The sequence below is a fragment of the Panulirus ornatus genome, chromosome 12, assembly GCF_036320965.1.
Source record: "Panulirus ornatus isolate Po-2019 chromosome 12, ASM3632096v1, whole genome shotgun sequence".
NCBI classification, from domain to species: Eukaryota; Metazoa; Arthropoda; class Malacostraca; order Decapoda; family Palinuridae; genus Panulirus; species Panulirus ornatus.
The window spans coordinates 49200965-49227866 of record NC_092235.1 but is presented as its reverse complement, the minus strand read 5'-3'; positions in this window follow the sequence as shown (position 1 = coordinate 49227866).

Here is a 26902-nt window from a genome sequence, read left to right as displayed (position 1 = left end):
GACTGTCTCTGTCGGCATAAACCGAGCGTCTTGGTCCGCAGGTTCTCAGTCGTGGAGGATAATGTCTGGGATTCTTGTTCAGTCCTTCACAACGATAACGTGTTCAGGTTACCCGCTCCTTCGGTCAACGTTGGCTTCGTCCATTCTGGATTTCGAAGCCTCGATCATCTTAGGGGTTCCATTTCCAACGTGTCCGCCCCTCCCCCGAGCCCAGCCCGTGGGTGATTCTCTCTCTCTCTCTCTCTCTCTCTCTCTCTCTCTCTCTCTCTCTCTCTCTCTCCCCCCTTACCCACACCTCCCGCATGGCACTCCCCACCTCTAGACCCTGATCCCCTTCACGGCCCTTCACTCCACCGACTTCGCCACCCCACCCCTTCCACTGCCGTCTTCTTCACCGACCCTCCACCCCATGTACGGCTCTCCCCTCCCCAGACTCTAACCTCCCTTCCCCCGAGCCAACCAACCCGGCACGGCCTTTCTCCTCAGAACCCCATCCCTGCACGGCCCTCCCCTTCCTCAACCCGCACCTCCTACGGGGAGGCGGGGCCTTTCCTCCCCTGATCCCCCTCGTTGCTCTTCCCTCCCCTTCCCCTGGTCTCCCCAACCCTCTGCTGGGGCCTTCTCCTCTCCTCTTCAGGACCCCTTCTTCCCCCCCCCCCCCGCATGGGCTTACACCCTCCCCTCAGGCCCCGACTCATTGGTGGCCTTTCCTGTTACCGTGGCCAAGGTGGCCTGTTTAGTCTCTGATCACGGTGGTTTGTTTAGTTTCTGACCGTGGTGACCCATGCCGGACATGGTCCATTCTATACGGCCGAAAAGCATGTCGTTTTCTGGCAAGTGCTCGGCTTGTGCTGTTTGGCCATACCCAACATTACCAAGTTCCAAGCTTATCCGAGTTCCAAGCTTATCCGAGTTCCAAGCTTATCCGTACTGCTTTCCGGACATTAATTTTGGGTACACGGCTACGTAGATGTATAGAGATAGCAACGCCAGCGTTCCTTGATCATAAGATTTGTAAACGAACGTCTTCCTTGTGTCTGTATGATATTTGGTCTGTTGTTATATGAGCTTTAGGCCTATTGACTGCCGGGGTCATATTAAGCCCATGAATGTCATATCATAACCACCAGTTGAAAAGGAACAACTTCTTCAGGTGTTTTTGCATATGTCTGAGCCTACATACACTCATCAAAGCAATATGGACCTTTTGTACACTCTTGTTACACTATTGTATTATGTTTCTCTCTCTCTCTCTCTCTCTCTCTCTCTCTCTCTCTCTGTATATATATATATATATATATATATATATATATATATATATATATATATATAATCCCTGGGGATAGGGGAGTAAGAATACTTCCCACGTATTCCCTGCGTGTCGTAGAAGGCGACTAAAAGGGGAGGGAGCGGGGGGCTGGAAATCCTCCCCTCTCGTTTTTTTTTTTTTGATTTTCCAAAAGAAGGAACAGAGTGGGGCCAGGTGAGGATATTCCAAAAAAGGCCCAGTCCTCTGTTCTTAACGCTACCTCGCTAACGCGGGAAATGGCGAATAGTTTAAAAGAAAAGAAAAGAATATATATATATATATATATATATATATATATATATATATATATATATATATATATATATATATATATATATATATATATATATATATTATCCCTGGGGATAGGGAAGAAAGAAGGCTTCCCACGTATTCCCTGCGTGTCGTAGAAGTCGACTACAAGGGGAGGGAGCGGGGGGCTGGAAATCCTTCCCTCCCGGTTTTTACTTAACCTGAGAAAAAGGAACAGAGAAGGGGACAAAGTGAGGATATTCCCTCTAAGGCTCAGTCCTCTGTTCTTAACGCTACCTACTATGCGGGAAATAGCGAATATGTATGAATATATACATATGTATATATATATATATATATATATATATATATATATATATATATATATATATATATATATATATACATCATAATGGGTATAATATTCATATTGTGTAGTTATAACGTACAATAATATATATTTTTAATGCACTACACTAAAAAAAATCGATGAAAATAATAATGATTCATGTGAGAATTGATATTAGTCCAGCCATTTTAACAACCGATGTTTTTTTTTTTTCGGCAAATGTGTTTTTCTTGTAAATGTATTTGATAGGACATGAAAAAATATGAAAATATGACACAGCAATCTGGAACGTTAAAAGATTTATTTGATGAGAGGTAATACGGGTGAAGGGACTTTTGAACTGGAGGGGACGCTGAACTATTTTTCTGTAGTGCGGAAGGGATTGAATATGCTGGGAATGGTGGTTGCCATGAATGGTGGAGGTGGTGGTGGTGGGTGGTGGGGGGTTGCCATGAAGCGGAAATGGTGGTTTTCATTAATTGTAATGGTGGTTGCCATGGATGGTGGAGGTGATGGTGGTGGGTGGTGGGGGGCTGCCATGAAGCGGAAATGGTGGTTTTCATTAACTGTAATGGTGGTTGCCATGAGTGGTGGTGGTGGTCGCCATGAATGGTGGTGGTGGTGGTGGTGGTGGTGGTGGTTGCCATGAATGGTGGTGGTGGTGGTGGTGGTTGCCATGAATGGTGGTGGTGGTGGTGGTGGTGGTGGTGGTTGCCATGAACGGTGGCAATGGGGATTTTTTTTTTTGGCGTTGATTTGGAGCCATAGTGTTGGTGATAGTGAGAGTAGAAATTTTCATTATTTTTCGTAATTTTTTTTTTATGTATGTGGTTTTGGTGAACCTTGTGGTCACTCTGGTAGCGCTGGTCGTGGCTGTAGTTACTGTAGTGGTGGTTGTTCAAGTGACGGTCGTTGAACTGGTTCATGCAGTGGCAGTGGTAGTTAGCGTTACAATAGTGGTAGAGGTTGTTAAAGTTGGATTATGGATACATGTAGTTATGTTAAACGATTTTTACAAATTATGATAATGGTTGTTAAACATGTAGTTAAGGCGATGGTTACGACGCATGTAATTTGTTTATGGTTACACAGAAGGGCTGTTTTGTATATATATATATATATATATATATATATATATATATATATATATATATATATATATATATATATGTATATATATATATATATATATATGGTTTTTGCTATGTAGTTAATGATAGTTGTTACAGTTACGTTAAGGATTGTTACACATAGTTATGTTAATGGTTATTACAAATGTTATTATATGAATGTTTGTTACACATGTGACAGTCATGCCATTAAACATGTCACAAAACATGTAACAAGTGTACTGATAATACTTACCCACATAGTTATGTTAATGGATACCATGTAGTCATGTCGATAGTTTCTGTACATAGTTATGTTGATGTCTGTGACACATGTAGTTATATCAATAGTTGCGTAATTTATATAAAGATTTTAACGGTTGTTATGTGTTTATGTTAACAGTTGCTAAATTCATCGTTATTTTCACGTTTGTGACGATTGTAGCAGCAATGTTTATTCGTTATATACAGAACGATGGTTGTAGACGCTGTAGCAGCGTTAACGAAGTAGTGTTGTGGTAATAATTGTCTGAAGACGTCACGGTCAGTGAGCTAATGATGACAAGTCAGGAATAGTGATGGTAATCATATTTTTTTTTCAGTATTTGGAGGACTTTATCACCGTATAATGAACTAAAAATATGTGATCATTTAATTACCTAGGACCTATTTATAAAAGGGTCTCATATATATATATATATATATATATATATATATATATATATATATATATATATATATATATTTATATATATATATATATATATATATATATATATATATATATATATATATATATATATATTTATATATTCGTACTTTAGAATAAGAATAGGAGGCAGTGAGCAATGGGAACAGTGATGTACTTGCTAATTTTGCTGTCACTCTCATTCACTTATAAAAAAACTTAGCAGTGAATAGTTCCTTGTATGTGCCCAGCATTACTAAACCTTAGCAGTGAACGGTATCGTGTTCATGTCTAGCATCCTAAAAACTTTGCAGTGAACAGCATCTTGTGCATGTCTAGCATTCCAAAAGCATAGCAGTGAACAGTTCCTTGTGCATGACCAGCATGTCAAAATATAGTCAAAGTAATATTTTCTATGAAGTCCTCGGTGTTCGGAAGTTATGCGTAACCAGTCAAAATTTGCTTCTTGTCTTCCCTACATGCAACAACCAAACAATCAGACAAGCTATGGGTTCATGAATCATCCCTAAAGACCGGATAATATCTTTATCCCGCCGCTCATAGCGGGATACTTTGGAGAAACCGTCTAGTCGATTAAGCGGACTGGAAACCTTGCATCAGCTGGGGCGGGCGGGCGAGGAGGGAGGTACGGGGAAGAAGGGCGCAAACGCCGTACTGCGTCTAGCAGGTGGGGGCCCGAGGCGGCCACCGGACCCCCGATGATGCAATCACCTCGCTGGTGTACTTACGGTTTACTGTCGAATTTACAAATGATTCGTGTGAGTTTACACGACGGTCGTTTTCGTTTTTCACGCCCCGGTGGGTAACTGGCGTTTTAAGAGGACTTAGAGTGGTGTGTTTGTAACATAAGGTCCCATGAATTATTGGCGTTACTTAACCATGGCGCTTACGGCTCTGTTCCGGCCGTAAGCGCCATGGCTGTTCCGGCTCATACTTGTTCTACTTCCTGCCTCTGTGTGTGTGTGTGTGTGTGTGTGGTGGGCTGGGGTGGGGGGGGAGGGAGGGACTTGTCCCTGGGTTTACTTATTCGTAATCCAAAGACACCAGTCGTACTTCCTGTCTTCTAGGGGGTTGGGGTGGGTAAGGGAGGTCGTCCCTGGTGTTTGTGTGTGTATGTGTGTGTGTGTGTGTGTGAGTGACTGTCCCACTTCCTGACTCCCTGTTGTTGTGTGTGGACCATGCTAAGGTGTGGTGCTGCACTGGGCTGTACCTAGGGTGGTAGATGCGTCCCAGAGTGGGTTATATATATATATATATATATATATATATATATATATATATATATATATATATATATATATATATTTTTTTTTTTTTTTTTTTTTTTTTTTTCTTTCAAACTATTCGCCATTTCCCGCATTAGCACGGTAGCGTTAAGAACAGGACTGGGCCTCTGAGGGAATATCCTTACCTGGCCTCCTTCTCTGTTCCTTCTTTTGGAAAATTAAATATATAAATATATATATGGAAAGGATCACAATTTTGCGCGATCAAGATATTCCTATGGGTCCACGGGGAAACTGAAACACGAAAAGTTCCCAAGTGCACTTTCGTGTAATAATCACATCATCAGGGGAGACACAAGAGAGGAATATAAGTCAGTTGATATACATCGAAGAGACGAAATGGCGTCCTAGCTTCGTCTCTTCGATGTATATCAACTGACTGTTATATTCCTCTCTTGTGTCTCCCCTGATGATGTGATTATTACACGAAAGTGCACTTGGGAACTTTTCGTGTTTCATTTTCCCCGTGGACTCATAGGAATATATATATATATATATATATATATATATATATATATATATATATATATATATATATATATATATATATATATTTTTTTTTTTTTTTTTTTTTTTTTTTTTTTTCATACTATTTGCCATTTCCCGCGTTAGCGAGGTAGCGTTCAGAACAGAGAACTGGGCCTTAGAGGGAATATCCTCACCTGACCCCCTTCTCTGTTGCTTCTTTTGGAAAATTAAAAAAAAACAAGAAAGGGGAGGATTTCCAGGCACCCGCTCCCTCCCCTTTTAGTCGCCTTCTACGACACGCAGGGAATACGTGGGAAGTATTCTTTCTCCCCTATCCCCAGGGATAATATATATATATATATATATATATATATATATATATATATATATATATATATATATATATATATATATATATATATATATAATATAGTATGCAATGCTTGCCTCTCTCACCAAACGCCAGGTAGACTTTAAAACGTCTGTCAGTGCCGGCCTCCCAGTCCATCATCTCCAATCGTTTCTTTACTCTTATTCTTTGTTTATTTCAACGCCCTTAAATGTCTTCCCACGTCTTTCACACCCGTCCTCGTACTCGCCGTTTTCTTCATCTTCTCCCAGGGTCTTCCTTTTGAGCGAGCTCTTGATGCGCTCAGCTCATCACATTTTAAGAAGTTTTGCTGGACGTCCTCCTTCGAGAATCCAGTTCAAGTACTCTCTGGCATATCTTGTGTCCTCCATTGTTTATACACAGTCATACCGCCTCAGCTCGCTCTTTTCAGTTATCACTAATACAGGTGTAACATTTAAATTCTCTCTTATCTTTGTGTTTCCCATCGTTCCCAGTCTTGTAACGACTGTGATTAGCCTCAGTGTACTCATTTCGACAACCTGGATCTGTGAACTTGTTGTGGGTGTGGGGGAACCATGGTGTATATCATTGTTCCAAACTTCAATGGTAGTATCTCTCAGTATAGGCTACAGCATACGTGTTGCATTTTGTTTAATAATTATGTTATTTATTTCCATTTGATAGGTTTTCTTCGTCGAATATTGATCCCAAGTTTATAAAGTTACACTCTTGTAGCTGGTGATCTACATACATGTGATCTACATACGTGTATCACTCCTCTCTGTTTCTCGAAATATTCACCACTTCTGTTATATTTTTACTGATTTTTGTTTAGACAATTCTGACCACTTATCCATTGCGGTCTGTAAGTCTTTCTCCTTTTTTAGTTTTTGGTAGCCACGTCATCAGCGTATGCTAATGTTATCTCTGTATCTTAGACGTTTATCCATAAATACATGATGAATAAAAGAGGGGCGAGTACTCTTCCCTGTCTGCCTTCCGTTTTAGCTTCGAACCCCATACTATCTCTCTCCCTGATCTTGACTCTACATTCACAATGATGTGATATACTATTCATTACTCTTATTAGTTTCATATCTGTTCCTAAGTGATGGTATTATGATGTCCCCCAGAATCTATTGCTATTAATTCTGTTGAAAGCTCTATCTAAATCCATGAAAGCCAGACGCTTCTGATCTGATTGATTGATTTGTGCCGGTGTCCCCGGCCAGTGTATTGTGCACCCCATGCTCATCCTGTGAGCGGTAGCGCAAAAGGATTACAGGGGTCACAAAGGGTCTTAGTCAGACCCCCAGTGGGTTGATATTACTTAAGATGTGACAATTAGTATTTCAGTACATACATTTCATAGTTTCATATGGTAGCTTTTACCAACTAGATACAAAAAGTGGATACAAACTTAAAATTTCAGGTATCATCTTATTAACAATAAGGTGTAGTGACATTTCTTGCAGGGTTTGTTTAGATCTATCCCTAAAAGACTCTATTTTTCACATTCTAAGATATAGTGTTCTAATTTGTGTCCAAATATTTGCCCAAAAACTTTACATTTCACTTGGATAACATCTCCAGTTAGGCCACAGCGCCAACAGTACCTATAGCTTAGCCTTAGTTTAACAGTTGCAACGTCGTGTAATCTGCTGATCTTATTACTTTCTCCATATACATGTTCTACTTTACACATTTCACTTTGCTGGAAAATGTCTCTACTTCTGCTTATTTGAGCTCGTCTTCGTGCTTCAAAGAGGCCAATTAATTCCTTTCTAGTTGCGGTTTTGAGGCTTCTGATGGACAACCCAAAACTGTTTTCAACACCTTTACAAAGTGCAAGTTTGGCTAAAGCATCAGCTTTGTCATGCTCACGGAGGCCTATATGAGAGGGAATCCATAACAATTTGATATGAGTCCCTTGATCAATAATGTCTGAGTATTTGTGTCTGGCTTCAGAGAGCAGCATGTTACATTCTGATCTCCTAGTGTTAAGGGTAAGTAGTGCAGATAAAGAAAGAGATAATTAAGCTGTCTGTGGCAGTAATTTCTACCTGCTCAAGCGCGATAAGTATGGCGAACAATTCAGTTTGTCGAGTAGATGCCTAGTTGTCATCCAAACATTTTTCTCTAATCTATTACCACTGGACTTGATGACAATGGCAGCGCTGCCTGCACTCCTAGTGGCAGGCAGAGTCGTGAGAACAGCCAGTGTAGATGCACTGGGCTATGTTATTGCCAGTCTGGAGTTTCTGTTTATGTTCAAGACCACTGGTCTTAGCTAAGTGTTGAAGGTGAAGGTTATGACTTAATAGTGTGCTTGGATGGGTATGTGGGTGTAGTGACGTCAAAGGGAGTTATTTGCCAGGAAGGCAGGAAATGCTGCTGCTTCCTGATTTTATGCCAACTATGCCCTCCAAACATTGTCATGTGGTTGGCTGTTATTTGCTTACACCCTTAAGCTCAAATTGGAACAAGAAAACATATTTTCCCCTCATTGTTGATATAGTGACTGGAGCTATTTTAAGGCTATATATATATATATATATATATATATATATATATATATATATATATATATATATATATATATATGCCATGATCCACTCCGCCAGTTCGTTATCTGGATAATCATCCTGTGGTCCGAGCTTGCGTATCTTGCGCGTGATTGTATCCGCCGCTGGCTTGCTGGGCCGATCCTGGCTGGTGTCTGGGTGGCCGCTGACTGGTCCATTTTGGTTGTCTGTTGTCCCCGTACGATTACAGGACTACCCTAACGGATTCCCAGGGAGACAATCTAATCGGATTATCTTGCTACACCTCTGCCTAGTCCCCTGTTACGGTAGGTTAAGGTTTCAGGGCCGTGGGAGGGAGATAAGGGGGAAAGAATACTGGCCGCGTATCTCCTGCGTGTCGTTGAAGGTGATTGAGAGGGGCGGGAGATGGGGCCTGGAAATTCTCCAAAAGGAAAGGAAGAAAAAAAAAAGACTTGTCGGCTTTCACAATTTCATCACGATGTAATCCAATCCTCCACTACTCTTATGCTGTTAAAGTATCTCCTTACATATTTTCCTCTACGTTTTTAGCAAGTTGTGTGTGTGTGTGTGTGTGTGTGTGTGTGTGTGTGTGTGTGTGTGTGCGCGCGTAAGGGCCCTCCTGGGCCTGGGTTCGAATCCTGGACGAGGCAGTCCGGCCATAGTTTACCCAGTTGTTCATCCTCCCGAGGATGGGTCATATATATATATATATATATATATATATATATATATATATATATATATATATATATATATATAGCATGGAGAAATAGAGTAAGAGTTTATAGTTGAACACCACTCACACACACGCAGACATCAACCGTCATTATCACCATTCACAAATTCCCCCCCGCCACCCTGTCTTTAACACAGTACAACAAACACTCAGCAAGAAGTTAACATTCGTACAATACTCTAGTACAACATGCAACCCTCTTATAAACACCAGATTACCGCCACACACACACACACACACACACACACACACGGGGATAACACAAGTGTAAAACTCTCTCCCCGTAACATCCAAATAGTAATCATACACACACACACACACACACACACACACACACACACACACACACTGTACACACAAACACAAGTATTGAAAGTGGAAAAAATGGGCGGCAGCCAGGAGCTAGGCAATCAACGTTGCCAGATGCCCCGCTCTGAAACTCGCTGCCAGGCAACGCTCCTCTCTTATGGCACTGTTACTGGCAACGCTGTTAGAACATAAGTTACCACTAATAAGACGTTACTGCAATCTGGTGAGAATTACCCGACGACTTATGTTTATGAATGTGGTTTATATCCGTACGTGATAAGTCCCATGAATGACACACACACACACACACACACACACACACACACACACACACACACACACACACACACACACACACACTAATCTAAGAGCAAGAAAAAAAAATCACGATCAACCCATTCAGCACAACGGTACGACCCTCGAGCACGATGGTACGACCCCGTGAGTACAGTGATATGGTCTTTGACTTGAACATTAAGGGTCAGGTTGAAGGCCACACCAACATACTCTGCGATCGTACCGTTGTGCACAAGGTTAGTACTGTCGTGCTCAAGGATAGTACCGTTGTGCACAAGTCTTGTACCGTTGTGCACAAGGATAGTACCGTCGTGCAGAAGGATAGTACCGTCGTGCACAAGTCTTGTACCGTCGTGCAGAAGGATAGTACCGTCGTGCACAAGGATAGTACCGTCGTGCACAAGACTTGTACCGTTGTGCTCAAGGACAGTACCGTTGTGTACAAGGATAGTACCGTTGTGTACAAGGATAGTACCGTCGTGCACGAGGATAGTACCGTCGTGCACAAGTCTTGTGCCGTCGCGCTCAAGGATCGTATCATCATGTTGAAGGCTCGTACGTCGTGCTCAAGGGGATCATGTCTGATCAGAGCCATGTGACCCACTGGCCCACATCTATATAAACACGCCAGTCACTGCTCTGGTCAAAGGTAACTAAAGTCGCACACACACACAGACCTCAAAATCCCCAAGACATTTATTGTACATAAACAAACACGAGCCTTACTCACCGTCTCCAGGCGTGAGTCGGTTACTCATCCGATGAGTCCACGGGGGAAACAAACAGAATGTAAACATAGCGCGGCAGCACGTGCGCGGGGAGTGGGATACGCCAGTATGGCGCGGCCACAACACGTCTGACGGTGGCCTACATTCCTGGGTGCAAGAAGTAGGACTCTCCGTTGTAGCAGTGAGGGTGAGAGTGAGGGGAGAGAGAGAGAGAGAGAGAGAGAGAGAGAGAGAGAGAGAGAGAGAGAGAGAGAGAGAGAGAGAGTGGTGGCCGAGGAGGAAGACCTTATCAGGAAGAGGAAGTGAGGGAGGGTAGGGAGAGGAAAAAAGTGTTTATACATTAAGGTAATAGATGTGTTGGATAGATGATGTAGTGAATGCCCTGAGGTACACGGGCAGTACGTGGGAGCGCCATTTCACCGAGGATGTGGTAGTATGCGACGAGGCTATGTGCCGGGGGGTGGACAGTAACCCATGTTCCTAATTCATGTAGATGGAGACTGGAGAGGCACGCCAGAAGACCTGACGGTCTTTAACGAGGTTATTTGCTGGAGGTCTGTACTAGCAACGTAAACTCCGGATCCGTATAGATGAAGGGAGGATAGTAAAGCAGGAGGGAGGTGCTTGGAGAAGAAGAAGTAGTAGTAGTAGATGGAGTTTACGAGCAATCAAGGAAGGAAAAGATAGCTTTACAGGGAATTAGTGACAGGAAACAGATACAATATCTAAGGGAAAGGTAACTGAATCTTAGTAGATGAGAAAAAGGAAAAAAAAAACACTTAAAATTGCATAAGTGAGAGTGAAACCTAAAAGGAGTTGAGGTGCGAAGGCAAGTGAAGGTGGGAGGGGGAGGGAGGGAGTCGGGGGAGGAGGTAGAGGGTGGAGGGAGGGAGGGAGGGGTCGGAGGGGACGGCAGGCAGGTGGGGAGAAAGGAACAGACTGTGAAGCAGTGAAAGCGTGTCGCGGCAGTGACGAGGGCCGTACTCCCTCCCCGGGCACTGGTCCGGTCACGCTCCTGGCAGACACGTCCTCCTGGTAACTACCCTTCTCCCGACCCGCTGTTTCCGGTAACTACGTGGCACTTAGCTGGATACCTGGTACTAGTAACTACGTGGTACTGGTAATGATGTGGTAACGTGAGGCTTGCTGTTACCTGGTACCCGTATATGACACTAGTAACCATGACATTGATGGCTGCGTGACACTGGGTGTTACTGGCAGCCACCAGACGTTGATAAATGCGTGACATTGCTAACCTCGTAACACTGCTTACTGCATGACACCCGTTATTGTTTGTTACTGTTAACTACGTATCACTGGAAATCAAGTGACAGTGATAACTGTGTGTCACTGTCACCTTTGCAGTGGTGGCAGGTGCGTGACACGGGTAAGCATGTGGCACTAGTCATCACATGATGTGAAATCGTATGGCACTGATAACCGCATGACCAGAGCCCACATGGCCTTGGCAACCGCATGACGAGAACCCACATGGCGTTAGTAACCACATGGCGTGAAACCACATGGCAGTTGTAACCACATGACATGTTATTACATGGCACTGGTAACCACATGACGTGTTTACTATATAGCACGATAACCACATGACGTGATACCACATGGCACTGATAACCACATGACGTGATACCACATGGCACTGGTAACCACATGACGTGATACCACATGGCACTGGTAACCACATGACGTGATACCACATGGCACTGGTAACCACATGACGTGATATCACATGGCACTTGTAACCACATGACGTGTTACTACATGTCACTGATAACCACATGACGCGTTCCTACATGGCACTGGTAACCACATGACGTGATACCACATGGCACTGGTAACCACTTGACGGGATACCTCATGGCACTGATAACCACATGACGTGATACCACATGGCACTTGTAACCACATGACGTGTTACTACATGACACTGGTAACCACATGGCATTTGTAACCACATGACGTGTTACCACATGGCACTGGTAACCACATGACGTGATACCACATGGCACTGGTAACCACATGACGTGATACCACATGGCACTGGTAACCACATGACGTGATAACATACGTCACATAAATATAATGGTTTGCACAGTGATATGACACTGATGGTGAGTATCACTGTTACCCATCAGTCACAGGCTTTCACACGGCAACTGAACTTGAGACACTGGCATCTGTGAATCACTGAAGACCACGTGGCAGTGACGTGATGCTGGCAACTGGGTTGCCTTGATACGTGGAGGTACATGGCAGTAGCCCCTGATGAATGTGTGGTAGCCACGTCCTGCTAGACGCCACTAATTATCAGTTCAGTGGCAGATGGCCACGTGCTACCGGAAGCCACCTGTCAAAAAATGGCATTCACTCGCTACTGGTTGCTACGTGTCAAGTCAGTGGCATCCAGGTGCTACTGGGAACCACTATCAGTTAGTGGCAACCAGGTGCTACTGGGGGCTACGTGTCAAGTCAGTGGCATCCAGGTGCTACTGGGAACCACTATCAGTTAATGGCATCCAGGTGCTACTGGGAACCACTATCAGTTTGTGGCAATCAAGTGGTACTGGAGGCCACGTGCCAAGTCAGTGGCATCCAGATGCTATTGGGAACCACTGTCAGTTAGTGGCATCCAGGTGCTTTTGGGAACCACGAACCAGTTAGTGGCAACCAGGTGCTGCTGGGAACCATTATCAGTTTGTGGCAACCAGGTGCTTCTGGGAACCACGTACCAGTTAGTGGCAACCGGGTGCTGCTGGGAACCATTATTAGTTAGTGGCAACCAGGTGCTTCTGGGAACCACGTACCAGTTAGTGGCAACCGGGTGCTTCTAGGAACCATTATCAGTTAGTGGCAACCAGGTGCTTCTGGGAACCACGCACCAATTAGTGGCAAGCGGGTACTACTAGGAACCGTGCATCAAACAGAGATAGTTTCGTAACAGGAGCGACTGGGTGTTAGTGGTAATTACGTGGTATGAGGAGCGGTAGCAGGAACGGAAAAAGTAAGACCTGCAGCAGTAGCACAGGCAGCAGCAGTAACAGTAACAGGAGTACCAGTATCGTCTTGATTAAGCTCGACGTTACTTCAGTAGCAATATTACGAACAACAGCAGTGTCAGTAACTGGAGGAGGAGCAGCAACAACAGCATTTACGGCAACGACGCCAGCAGTAGCAACAATAACAGCAGCAAAGACAGTAATAGCAGCATCAGCAATAGCAACAGCAAAAGGAACATGAGCAGCAGCGTTGGCAACAGCCGCAGCAACAGCGATAGCTGCAGCAGTAACAGCGACAGCAGCAGCCTGAGCAAGGCCGCTGTCACACACAGATGTAGGTCAGCCAGTCTTTGTTGCATATCGTCCTCTGTCTCACAGCCAGCCAGCCAGCCACTTAGCCAGCCACTTAGCCAGCCAGTCAGTTTGCCAACCAGACAGCCACTTAACCAAACAGCCAGCCACTTAGCCAGCCAGCCAGCTAGCCAGCCACTTAGCCAGCCAACCAGCCAGCCAGTCAGCCAGCCAGCTACTTAGTCAGTCAGCCAGCCAGCCAGCCAGCCAGTCAGTCACTTAACCAGCCAGCCCGCCAGCCAGCCAGCCAGCTAGCCAGCCAGTTAGCCAGCCAGCCAGCTGGCCAGACTGCCAGCCAGCCAGCCAGTCAGGGTAGAGCATGCCTCCCTAATTTCCCTTTCTCTCGAAACTTGTTCCTGCTCTCTCTCTCTCTCTCTCTCTCTCTCTCTCTCTCTCTCTCTCTCTCTCTCTCTCTCTCTCTCTCTCTCTCTCTCTCTCTCTCTCTCAATTTCACTTCTAGTCACCCTCCGTCACTGTCGGCAAGTTAGCGCCTTTGCCACTGTCACTGTCAAAGTTTTGAGTGTCGCCCAGAAACACTAGTCCTGTGGCTGTCAGGTCTGTTATCACTGCCTCACTGACGTTATCCCTCACTGCCTGAGTTATTGGCTGTGACTGTCCTAGTTACTGTCACTGTCATTGTCACTCTCACTCACGGTCACTGTGTTACTATCAGTGTCGTTTTATTTGTAGTAATTTTTTTTTTTTACACTTGTCACTTTCACTGCTGTTGCCTGTCAGTCTTTGTCATTGACAACCACTGTCACCGTTTTTGGCTTTCATTGTCACTGTTACTGTTTGTTTCCTAACTAACACTGTCAGCTTCACTGTTACTGTTATATGATTGTCACTATGACGAAATATCACTCAGAATGATTATACCTCTTAATTGCTGGCCGTCATTTTCACTGAAGCTGTCACAGCCATTGTCTATCAGATGTCACTGTTCAGTGATAACCATCCCGACTCGGCCTAATATGCGTGTTATTTTCTTTTTTCATTTTTTTCATTTTAGTTCGTACGTTCCAAATTACCTCCCATATGGATGGAGTTACCACTTCAGATCATTCGGTTGTCACGTGTGTGTGTGTGTGTGTGTGTGTGTTTTGCCTGTGGCCTAGATATATATGCGTCCTTTATTGATTAGGGGAGTAATAGAAAAAGAACGGCAAATGTTAGGGAGTCATAGATTTGCAGGTGGTACCTGATGAGTCGAGGTCTGCCGTGACACACACACACACACACACACACACACACACACACACACACACACACACACACACACACACACACACACGCCGCTGCCAGCCGCACGATACCCTCTCTCTCTCTCTCTCTCTCTCTCTCTCTCTCTCTCTCTCTCTCTCTCTCTCTCTCTCTCTCTGTTCGTTAGCTCTGCCTCATGACAAAAATCTTATAACATGACACTCTCTCTCTCTCTCTCTCTCTCTCTCTCTCTCTCTCTCTCTCTCTCTCTCTCTCTCTCTGACGGGACTTTCTCAAGGCGCCAGAATCACCGGAATCCGTTGAGGACACATCAAAATAACTAACATAAAGTGATAAAAAAGATTATGGGCGACAGAAATCGGGAAGGAAGATCCAGAATGAAATACGATCCAAAATATGAGACTAAGTCAAACGTAACGAAAGAAACCTGACGGAATCTCTATACTCGCCACGAAAGAAATTCACGTCATGGAAGGCAAGCGAGACAATAGACGACAGTGACAAGAGGATCAGGAGGGAAGCAGCAGCGTTTGGCAACAACAGATTCAAACACGAATCAGGAGCCACTGTACAACAGGTTCAACAGCGAAGCAACAACCCTGGCAGCCAAGACAGGAGTCAGCCAACAACACTGTCAACAGAATCGAGTCAGACAACAACACTAACAACAGAATCAAGTAAGACAACAACACTAACAACAGAATCAAGTAAGACAACAACACTAACAACAATGAAATCAAACAACAACACTGACAACAGAATCAAGTCAGACAACAACACTAACAACAGAATCAAGTCAGACAACAACACTAACAACAGAATCAAGTCAGACAACAACACTGTCAACAGAATCGAGTCAAACAACAAAACTAACAACAGAATCAAGTCAGACAACAACACTAACAGCAGAATCGAGTCAAACAACAACACTAACAACAGAACCAAGTCAGACAACAACACTAACAACAGAATCAAGTCAGACAACAACACTAGCAACAGAATCAAGTCAGACAACAACACTAACAACAGAATCAAGTCAGACAACAACACTAGCAACAGAATCAAGTCAGACAACAACACTAGCAACAGAATCAAGTCAAACAACAACACTAACAACAGAATAAAGTCAGACAACAACACTAACAACAGAATCAAGTCAGACAACAACACTAGCAACAGAATCAAGTCAAACAACACTAACAACAGAATAAAGTCAGACAACAACACTAACAACAGAATCAAATCAAACAACAACACTGACAACAGAATCAAGTCAAACAACAACACTAACAACAATGAAATCAAACAACAACACTAACAACAATGAAATCAAACAACAACACTGACAACAGAATCAAGTCAGACAACAACACTAACAACTGAATCAAGATAAGACAACAACATCAAGAGTCAAAGAGAGCAGCACTCCCAGCAAGATCAGGTGTCAGGCAGGAACACTTCCATGTATAAAATCTGACACTGCGACCTCGGGTGACTACATCCACCGTGGTCCATCACGTGACAACACAATATATACTATCAGCACGAACTGATTTACGACTCCTCCCTCCTCTCCTCTCCTCACCCGGGACGCCGGAGAGAGAGAGAGAGAGAGAGAGAGAGAGAGAGAGAGAGAGAGAGAGAGAGAGAGAGAGAGAGAGAGAGAGAGAGCTTCCGTAACACGGTGTCTGTGTTACACTCGCTCCTGTACCGAACCATGAGTGTACGTATATACTGCTCTGAGCGCTTCTTGCACCTAAAGGAGGATCCTGTAAGACACACGAAATGAGGTACACTCGGTCCTGTGCCGAGCTATGGGTGTAAACAGTGGTTTGAGTGGCTCTGCTACCTAGCAGTCGTGCAGTGAGCCATGAGTGTGTACACTGGTGTGTGTCTCCTTAATGTCACCACAACACATTATTGTTACTGGCAAGATACCTGGACTCATGAGTTTGCATCGACTTTTTTTTGTATCTAGTCTTTAGAACTTACCATATGAAAGACTGTGTAATGCATGCAATATAATGAATCAACTTTGTAACAACTTATGTAATATCAAGCCACTGGAGGTCTGACTAAGACCCTTTGTGACACTTCAGATCCTCTTGCGCTACAGCTCACAGGTTGTGAGCATGGGGTGCACAATACATTGCTGGGGATACCGCCACAAATCAAATCTCTAGTTGTCTCCAGAGAGTAAGTTTTAACCCCGACCCCTCGGTGTAATGGCTTGTCCTTAGACGTGTGACCTTAAAAGGCTTAGGTCAAGGGCTAGGCCATCATATTCAGAGGTCTGATCGTTTTGCTTAAGGGTCGTACCGCCGTGTTCGAGGGTTTTACTGTCGTGTTCAAGGGAACTAAAGTACTAAAAATGGCTATTCGTTTTTACTTATGGTTCTGCTTGAAGACACCGTTAAAAAGCCATCACGTGTGGGTTGCGGGTGCCAGGATACCATAAGTTAAAGACAATAGAATTGATGGTCGCGTTGATTTTGATGACACTGGGGATGTTGAGAGATAACAAACTCTAGGTTCATTCGAATAACGGAACATAACTTTTATGTGTCTCGATAAGTGTCGTATAATGCACCCTGATGTTGCATTACCTCTCCTCATATGGCTACCTGTTGCCTCCCATGCTTGTCTGGGTACGCTTAGGGAAAAAGTCTATAAACTTACCTTCACATACACACTTATGCGTGCGTTTATAGACGTACAGATATGAGTATATCCACATTTAGACGCGTTATACATGACATGCATTCAGATGGAAAGCGATAATGATTCGCAAACATACTCAAGTCGACAAACACTTGAACAACAACAGCAACAAATGCATAGCGCCAGACAGACAACCACAACCTCCATTAATCTCGGCACTTCACACAACGCTGCACCACTAGTGTAGGTGCCTCCTGCCTCACGCACTGACGCTGGGGTTCTCACAGCATAGTTACACGTACCCACGTCACCTTCTTATAACAATAGCTGCACTACGATCAGTAGCAATAGAAAGCAGCAGACCCAGCAGCAGGAGTGCACAGCTGACGCCTCGTTATATTATACAGCAGCAACAGAATGACTGTTTAGCAGTTAAGAGAGGAATGGCCATGTAGAGTTAAGAGAGGAAGGAGCACCAAAAAAGCAACATCAGGAACAATAAGAGAAGCGACCTCGAGAGCACGGTCGCCGAAGCAAGCAGCAGCGGTAATAGAAGGTACCTGACCGTCACCTCTGGCATTACCGTGTAAAACATCAGCGACATCCCGGCTTAAGCTGGATCACAGCAGCATCACTGGTGGTGGCCCTCACTCACCAAGCCCGAAACAGCATCGTCCCCCAGGTGTAGCAGCACAGCAATAGGTGCAGGTGAATTAGGAGAGGGACTTCATTGACAGCAGCGACTGTTGTAAAATGAGGAACAACAGCAACGAGGACGACAACAACAAGAGCACCATGTCCGCTTCATGACCTTCACAAGCAACAACAATGTCATAAGTAAGCAGTGACACCAACAACAGTTGTAAGAACACCTGCAAAAGCAGTAGCAGCAACAGAGCACCAACAGCACCACGCGCAACAGCTGTAATGACAACAGTACCAGCAACAGTTGTACGAACGACATCATCATAAGGAGGTAACAACAGACCAATAACTGCGGCAACAGCAGCCCCCCCTGACTCCCACACCCCCACAAGCTGCAGCTAATAAGAGAATGTTTTCCTTTCTCTTGCTCCATTAGCTTCCTTGGCTACGAAGGACGCACCCACCACTGTCACCACCACCACCAACACCACCACTACCACATGGTCTCCATCACCATATGACCGCCTCCACCACATGTCCACCGACGCCACACGTCCACCCCCGCCACGTGGCTATCATGACCACATGATCATTACTTCGACATGGCCACCACTACCGCACGGTCCCCACACAACTACTACGCCACTACATGGCCTCTACTACCACCACCTAGGTACCACCACCTGGCCCTCTGCAACGACCTGGCCACCACCACCGCATCACCACCACCTGAGCCTTCCCACCACTTGATTAAGACAACCACTATCTCACAACCAGCACATGGCGCTCACTGAGGCCTGGCATCCTACACCACCTGCTCACAACCACTACCGTCTCCACCATCTGGCCTCTGCTACCACTCAGCCACTACCACCAAACAACCAACACTTTCTGGGTCATCAGCACCACCTGGCCACGTACACTGCCACCTGTCAACCACCGTCTCTTTCCCATCCCCAGCATCTGGCTACCACCATCACTTCCACCTGACTACCGTTACTACCACCTGCCTAGTACCACTACCGCCTGACAACAGTCTGACCACCATCATCACCACCTGGATGCCATCTTCGCCTGCTCACCATCTGTCTGTACCTGGCCACAACCATCATACCATCCCACCACTACCACCCTCTGCCTGTAATTACCACTACCATCTGCATGTGGTCATCTCTATCAGCTGACGATTCCACCTCCACCGCCACTATTTCGCCACTGTCATTATCTGACCACTGCCATCACTACTATTTTTTTTATATATATTAGCTGAGACAGCACGGGCAACTGAGACCTTAATCAAGGCCATATCCTTCACACCATATACTATATATACCCTACCCTGAACCAGATACCTTAATGACCCTGGCAGGTGATAGGCCTAAAGCCCAAACAACCAACGAGGTACCCATTTTGTACACCAACTCCAAGGGGTTAACTGTGGCCCGACTGCCGCAGGCGGGATTTGAACCTGTGCGCTCGACCCTGGCGGCCCATGAATGCATTGCGGTCAGGAACGCTAACAGCTACACCACGGAGGTCCGTGACTGCAGTTACTGTCCGGTTACCAACAAAGTTAACTGGGCATCATTGCCAACACCTGGTTACCGCGACTACCAGCCCATTGTCATCAATATGTATCCACCACCACAAACACATGACCATGATTACAACCGTATATTGATCACCTGTCCACAACCACCGTATGACCACAGTTGCCTCGCTGCCATCACATGAAATGATTCTAACCCAAACTTTCCAACACCAAACAACTATGGGCTTTCGTGGTGTGTTGGTTAGCGTTGCTGACCATGAGTCACACACGAGTTTGCCCAGTGTCGAATGCTAGGCGCAGCAGTTTTATAGTAAATGATTTAATGCTCTTACATCTGAGATGATCTGTAATCACATCGATCATCATAAGTACGCTGATCACTAGCATTGATAAGATAGGGGGATGTGTATGTGGGGTGGTATCAGTTGGATCACACTGTATAGTGACCAACTCATGTGTTGCCTCCAGAAGTTTGATATTCTTTGTGTCTTTCAGAAATATATGAGGTAAAGTCCCATGTATAGTTAATCGAGTGATAGTTAATCGAGTGATTGTTTAGTAATGAGGAGGGTAACAGTGAGAGAAGGCCTTCCTTAGTGTACGGATAGTCGATGGTTTGAATAAACTAAACATGGAGAGTGTAAGTACCGGCAGGTAACAAAAGTTAAATTGGCCACTTGTAGCGTAGAAATTCAAGAGCTGGGAACTCCACGTTTGTGAAACTCTCTACCCTACCTTACAAATCGGGTAAATATTTACAAAAAGTTACAAAGACTATAGAAGAGACGTGAGTGGCACAACAACTAGCTAGGATTTGAAAGATATGGTATAACAAGGAAGATAAGGAAGGAGGACCAGAGAAACTTTGAGGAAAAATACTGTAGACAAAGCAGGAAATGATGCAAAACTTTTCCAAAAACTCATCGGATGTAAATTGTTGCTTAAAGCAGAGCTAATCAGGCTAATAGATCTAGAGGTGAGAGTTGCTGAGAGCAATGTAAAGTTATGCAAAGAGCCAAACGTCAAGTTCTGCAATTTTTCTCGTCTCAGACGAAAAAAAAATAATCCCAACATCAGAGAGATAGTGTGGGGAGGGAAGTGGTTTTGGGAAGCGGTGAAATAGCCCGGGAAAACATCAGGGGACTAAGACGGCCTGTATATTGCCCATGAACCCGATGAAGTTTCTTCATATGACCTGAAGAAGTGTGCATATACGCTTGATAGACCGCTTGAATTATTGTACAATATGTCACTGGACTAGAATGGGCGAGAGAGAAAATGTCGTGGCTATTTTTAAGAAAGCAGATCTAGAAACTGTGCTCATCTACATATCAATCTCTGTGACGGATATGGTCAGTAAAACTCTGGAAAAAGGTATTATGAAAGCAAATTTATGACTTCTTGCCTACGAGATATTACTTAAGTGAGAGGCAACACGAATTCAGGGAAAGGAGGTCATGCATAGCAAATCTCTTAAACCTCAGTGATAACCTGAGCTCCATCTGAAAAAGAAAAAAAGAAAAGAATCAGGCCAGGTGGATTATAAGTTCGTGGACTCCCAGAGAGCGTTTGACACTGTCCCATATCGGAAGTGGTAAAGAAGCCGGATGTTCGGATGGGAGAAAGAGGGAGACTCACTTCTTCAATGGATGGAAAGTTACATTATTTGAGAAGCACAACGAGCGTAGTAATCAAGGAGCCTCGAAATTAGCTGGAGTCACCATTGGCGTGCGCGCCAGGGCTCGGTCCTGAGACCAATGCTCCTCTTGATTTATGTAAATGACTTGGCAGAGGGACTGGGCTCATTCCTGAATATATTTGCGAATGCTGGTAAGGTCATGTGATGTGAAAAACGATAAGGATTGCATCAGTTTACAAGGCTACCTGGGCAGACTTGAAAGTTAGTCTGATATATGGTTGATGATATTCATCCCGAATGAATGCAAAGTAGTGAGAATGGAACGCAGTGAAAGAAGGCCCAGATACGGATGTGCAATGGGTACAAAGATGCAGAGATGTCGCAACGAGAAGCTATGATGATAAGCAACAAGGCATGTACGTACATAACTTGTTGGAAGAGATGTAAGGAACTCTTTTGATAGGATCATAGTAATCGATGGATGAAAGAAGTTAAGGTTAGGAGTATGTAGTAAATATTGACACTACATCAATTTGAATGGTTGTATAATGACAGAAAAATGCTAAAGAGACAGGGCTTCATATGTGTGGAACTCCCTCACCTTACTGTACAAAGTGGTAGTTTACAAATAGATAATTATACGAGAGAGAGAGAGAGAGAGAGAGAGAGAGAGAGAGAGAGAGAGAGAGAGAGAGAGAGAGAGAGAGAGGCACAGCAAGAATCAGCGAAAAGCTTGTTTAATGAAAAAATGTGATACGTGCTAGAGCTGTGGGTGAATGAAGCAAGATATGCGATGAAAATGTGTAAGATGACATTATGTGAAGTACGTCCAACAGATGGGGCCCCTCCTGTGTTGAACTTCCCTTCCCTTACTGTACAAATATACGGTTACACAGAACATAATCAGATCCAAACGCACATACAGCCCCGTGAGCAAATCTCAGGAAAAGCAAACACCGAAACAGACCGAAGAAAGCCTGTGATCCAACCCCATAGACCCAGACGGTGAGCAAGAGAGCGAGACTGCCAGACGGTGCACAGACGGACGGATCTGTTATAGGTTACGCAATATTAAGTCCGGGGAGTAACTCCCTGCTCTCTCGTAGCGATGTAGCAACACACCGCGTGCGCGCCGGCACGCAGCAGCCTCTGAACTGAACGCTCAAACTATATCCCTCGGTTAATTTCTTTCAGCGGAGAGTGGAGAGTTTTGCTAATGTGCCTCCTTACCAGCCCACAGGCTAGGGCGCGGGCGAAACATTATAGGCACTTGACCAACTTGAGCGTGTGGAGTTACATAAGTATAAGGTGAGTAAGAGGCGGTGGGCTGAGGACTGAGAGGCCCCCGTATATTCAGAGGGAAAGGGTAAGGGAAGATTACGTAGCTGTGGTAGTTATGGTGGTGGTGGTGGTGTTGGTAGTGGGAGAGGAAAGAGAGGTCAAGGTCACCAGGCGGTGGCCAGCAGAGAGGCAGCCATTCCCTCGCTTGGGGGAAAAAATTCCAAACAGCCAGCATTTGCTGAGTATGCACATTCCAGCAAAACTTATGTATAGAAATAAATCAGTATAGGACCATAATCTGGGTTATCTTGAAATGATTCTGACCCATCAAGTATTTTCAAGAGAACATACGGTAATAGGTTTTGACCAGTTGTTGGTCAGTGTTGCGAACAGTAGTAACGCAGACATGATGGGCATTTTTCAAAGCACCGTACCTCCGTAATGGTATCCTAACTTGGGCTAAACGCTCTTAGAGCATTAGTTCCCTAGTGATATGTAGTATAAATATCATAAGTGTAAGTAAGTGTCGTTAAGTAAATCGTACGTAAACAGGGATATAAACATGTTAGACTCTAAATCTTCATACACATCATTGTTAAGTAATTGTCTCTCGCGTAAAATTCATTCAAGTTTGAATTATGTAAGTGTATTAGACCGAGGTTAGAGATGTGAAGAAAAGACGTGGTTAAGTGGCAGGAAGGCGGCTGAATAAAGATGGTAACACCTGTCCTGGAGGACTACCCAGCAAGGACGTAAGAAGACACTGATCCTTCCCTTCTCTCACTACATTACTCATTCTCCATTATTCTCACCTAATTTCTTCTCCCCTCCACCTTACCCCACTTTACGGGGACCTTTCCTTGCTTATTCTTACTAACAACCTTTCCTTAGAGTAACGAAATGATTTCTTTACGTGAAAGTTCGCGTTACGTATCATCTCTTACGATTTCGCTCCGGTACAGTGCAGTGATGCACAGGAAGTTACTTTGTTTGAGTGTCGTACTTTTTAGGATTTTTTATTGTTTTTTTTTCGTCTTGAACGAGAACCAGAGGAAAGAAACGAGTGAAGATCTCTATTAATGCAATTATACTATTACATCATTTATGTATCTAAATTCAGCGACTGTCATAAAATACAACAGAAAAAACAATAACTAGTAGTGAGAACAATAAGGAGATTCAGCTTCAAATATAGCAAAGAAAAAAGACACGAGATTTAAGAACATAAATTAAACAAGATTTCACGACATAATAGATGGATGGTTTGGTAAACCCTATGGCATCAAACGTAACTAAAACTGAAGCAAAGTCACAAATGACGAAACTAAAAGAAGTAAAAAGAATTAAGGAAACTTGTGTCTGGAGCGACGCCAGTTACTGTGTGGCAGTGAAAGTGAGAGACGGAGCCGGGTGGTGGGGTGGTTGTGTTGGTGGTGAGGTGGTTGTGGTGGTGATGGGGTGGTAGTTGTGGTAGTGCCGGTGGTGATAGTAATGGTTGTGGTGGTAATGGTTTATTGTGGTTATTCTGGTGGTGTTACGGTGGTGCTGGGGGCAGTTGTGGTAATGGTTGAGGGGTGATAGGTAAGTGGTATTGGGCGTTGTTGGAGTTGTGACTGTGGTTGTAGAGGTAGTTGGTGTGGTGGTGGGTGGAACAGTACTGGTGGTAGTGGCAGTGCTGGTGATGGTAGTTGCAGTGACGTAAGTAAGTTGTGCAAGTCATGATGGTGGTGATGTTCATAGAAATGGTGTTAGTGATGGTCATAGTTGTAGTAGTAGTAGTGTTGGTGGTGATATAGATAGTACGGTAATATTTCTAGTGGTTTTTGAGGTTTGTAGTGCTTGTTATATTTGTAGTGATGGTGGGCTGGTTGTGGTTGGCATGTTATTGGTTATGGGCTGGTTGTATTTGCCATTTGGTGATGGTTGGCTAGTTGTCATTGCCATTTGGTGATGGTTGGCTAGTTGTCATTGCCATTTGGTGATGGTGGGCTAGTTGTCATTGCCATTTGGTGATGGTGGGCTAGTTGTCATTGCCATTTGGTGATGGTTGGCTAGTTGTCATTGCCATTTGGTGATGGTTGGCTAGTTGTCATTGCCATTTGGTGATGGTGGGCTGGTTGTAGTTATTCTAGTGACGGTGGACTGACTGGTTGTGGTTGTTATTGGTGATAGTTTGGGTCATTGATTAATGCTGATTCTGGTGGTGTTCACGATGCTGCTGCTGCTGTAGTTACCACCGTCCATTAATGTTGTAATAATGAGGCATTACTTATATGGGTTATTTTCTTTTATATTGCTGTTATGGTTACTGCACTCTTAGACATAGCGTAGTGATGGCAACGCCCCATTGTTCTTTTGCTGAAATGAAGACGTGGTATTGGGAATCATAAAAGGAAATCAAGGTGTCTTTCTATCAAAGAAATATTCTCGGTTTGTCTTGCTTACTGTAAGGATGGCAATTTTGTGTTGCAAAAGTCGTAGTGTTGATGGTATCTTTTTTTTTCTTTCTTCTGAGGTAATGGTCGTAGCTCGTGGTCAAGTCGTGGTAGTCGCTCCCGTGTGATGATGATGATGGCCGTAGTTGTTGGCGGCGAAGTGCCAACACACGGACACCGCTGCAGCGGCTCTCCCTCGTCGTGCTCGTTCTTCTGGCCAGTATTTGGGGGTGGAGGCTGTTGAGGGAAAGTTGTAAGTCGTGTGGTGTTATAGGTGGAGAGAGAGAGAGAGAGAGAGAGAGAGAGAGAGAGAGAGAGAGAGAGAGAGAGAGGTTGTGACTCACATGGGAGGTATTTGGCAACGCGATCATGAGGTTTAGAGAGGCGCCGCCGGAACACCTCTCCTGCTGCCTCTCGCTGGGAGAGGAGGTAAGAGGAAGAAGAGGAAGGTGGAGAAAGTAAAAGGAAGAGGGGAAAATAAAGAGGAACAGGAGTGAAGGAGAGAGAGCTTGAGGGCAACAAGATGGAGGAGGAAAATGTAGGAGAGAGAGAGAGAGAGAGAGAGAGAGAGAGAGAGAGAGAGAGAGAGAGAGAGAGAGAGAGAGAGAACAAAGACAAGATGGGTGGAAGATGAGAGAGGAGAAGTATGGTATGGAAACTAGCAGAAGGAAAGGAAAAATGGAATGACCAGATCGAAGGGAAGAGGAGGAGGAGGAGGAGAAGGGATGAAGAACAGGATAAGAACGGCAGTTGAATTTGGAATGTCACTGTAAGGGGGAAGAGAAATGATTAAAAAATGGGAAGGAAAAACATGAAGATATTCTTTAAAGAATATATATATATATATATATATATATATATATATATATATATATATATATATATATATATATATATATATATATATATATATATTTTACTTGCTTTGTCGCTGTCTCCCGCGTTTGCTAGGTAGCGTAAGGAAACAGACGAAAGAAATGGCCCAACCCACCCCCATACACATGTATATACATACGTCCACACACGCAAATATACATACCTACACAGCTTTCCATGGTTTATCCCAGACGCTTCACATGCCCTGATTCAACCCACTGACAGCACGTCAACCCCGGTATACCACATCGATCCAATTCACTCTATTCCTTGCCCTCCTTTCACCCTCCTGCATGTTCAGGCCCCGATCCCACAAAATCTTTTTCACTCCATCTTTCCACCTCCAATTTGGTCTCCCAAATATATATATATATATATATATATATATATATATATATATATATATATATATATATATATATATATATATATATATATATATATTATCCCTGGGGATAGGGGATTAAGAATATTTCCCACGTATTCCCTGCGTGTCGTAGAAGGCGACTAAAAGGGGAGGGAGCGGGGGGCTGGAAATCCTCCCCTCTCGTTTTTTTTTAATTTTCCAAAAGAAGGAACAGAGGGGGCCAGGTGAGGATATTCCAAAAAAGGCCCAGTCCTCTGTTCTTAACGCTACCTCGCTAACGCGGGAAATGGCGAAGTTTAAAAGAAAAAAAGATATATATATATATATATATATATATATATATATATATATATATATATATATATATATAGAGGGGACGGGAGCGGGGGGCCGGAAATCCTCCCCTC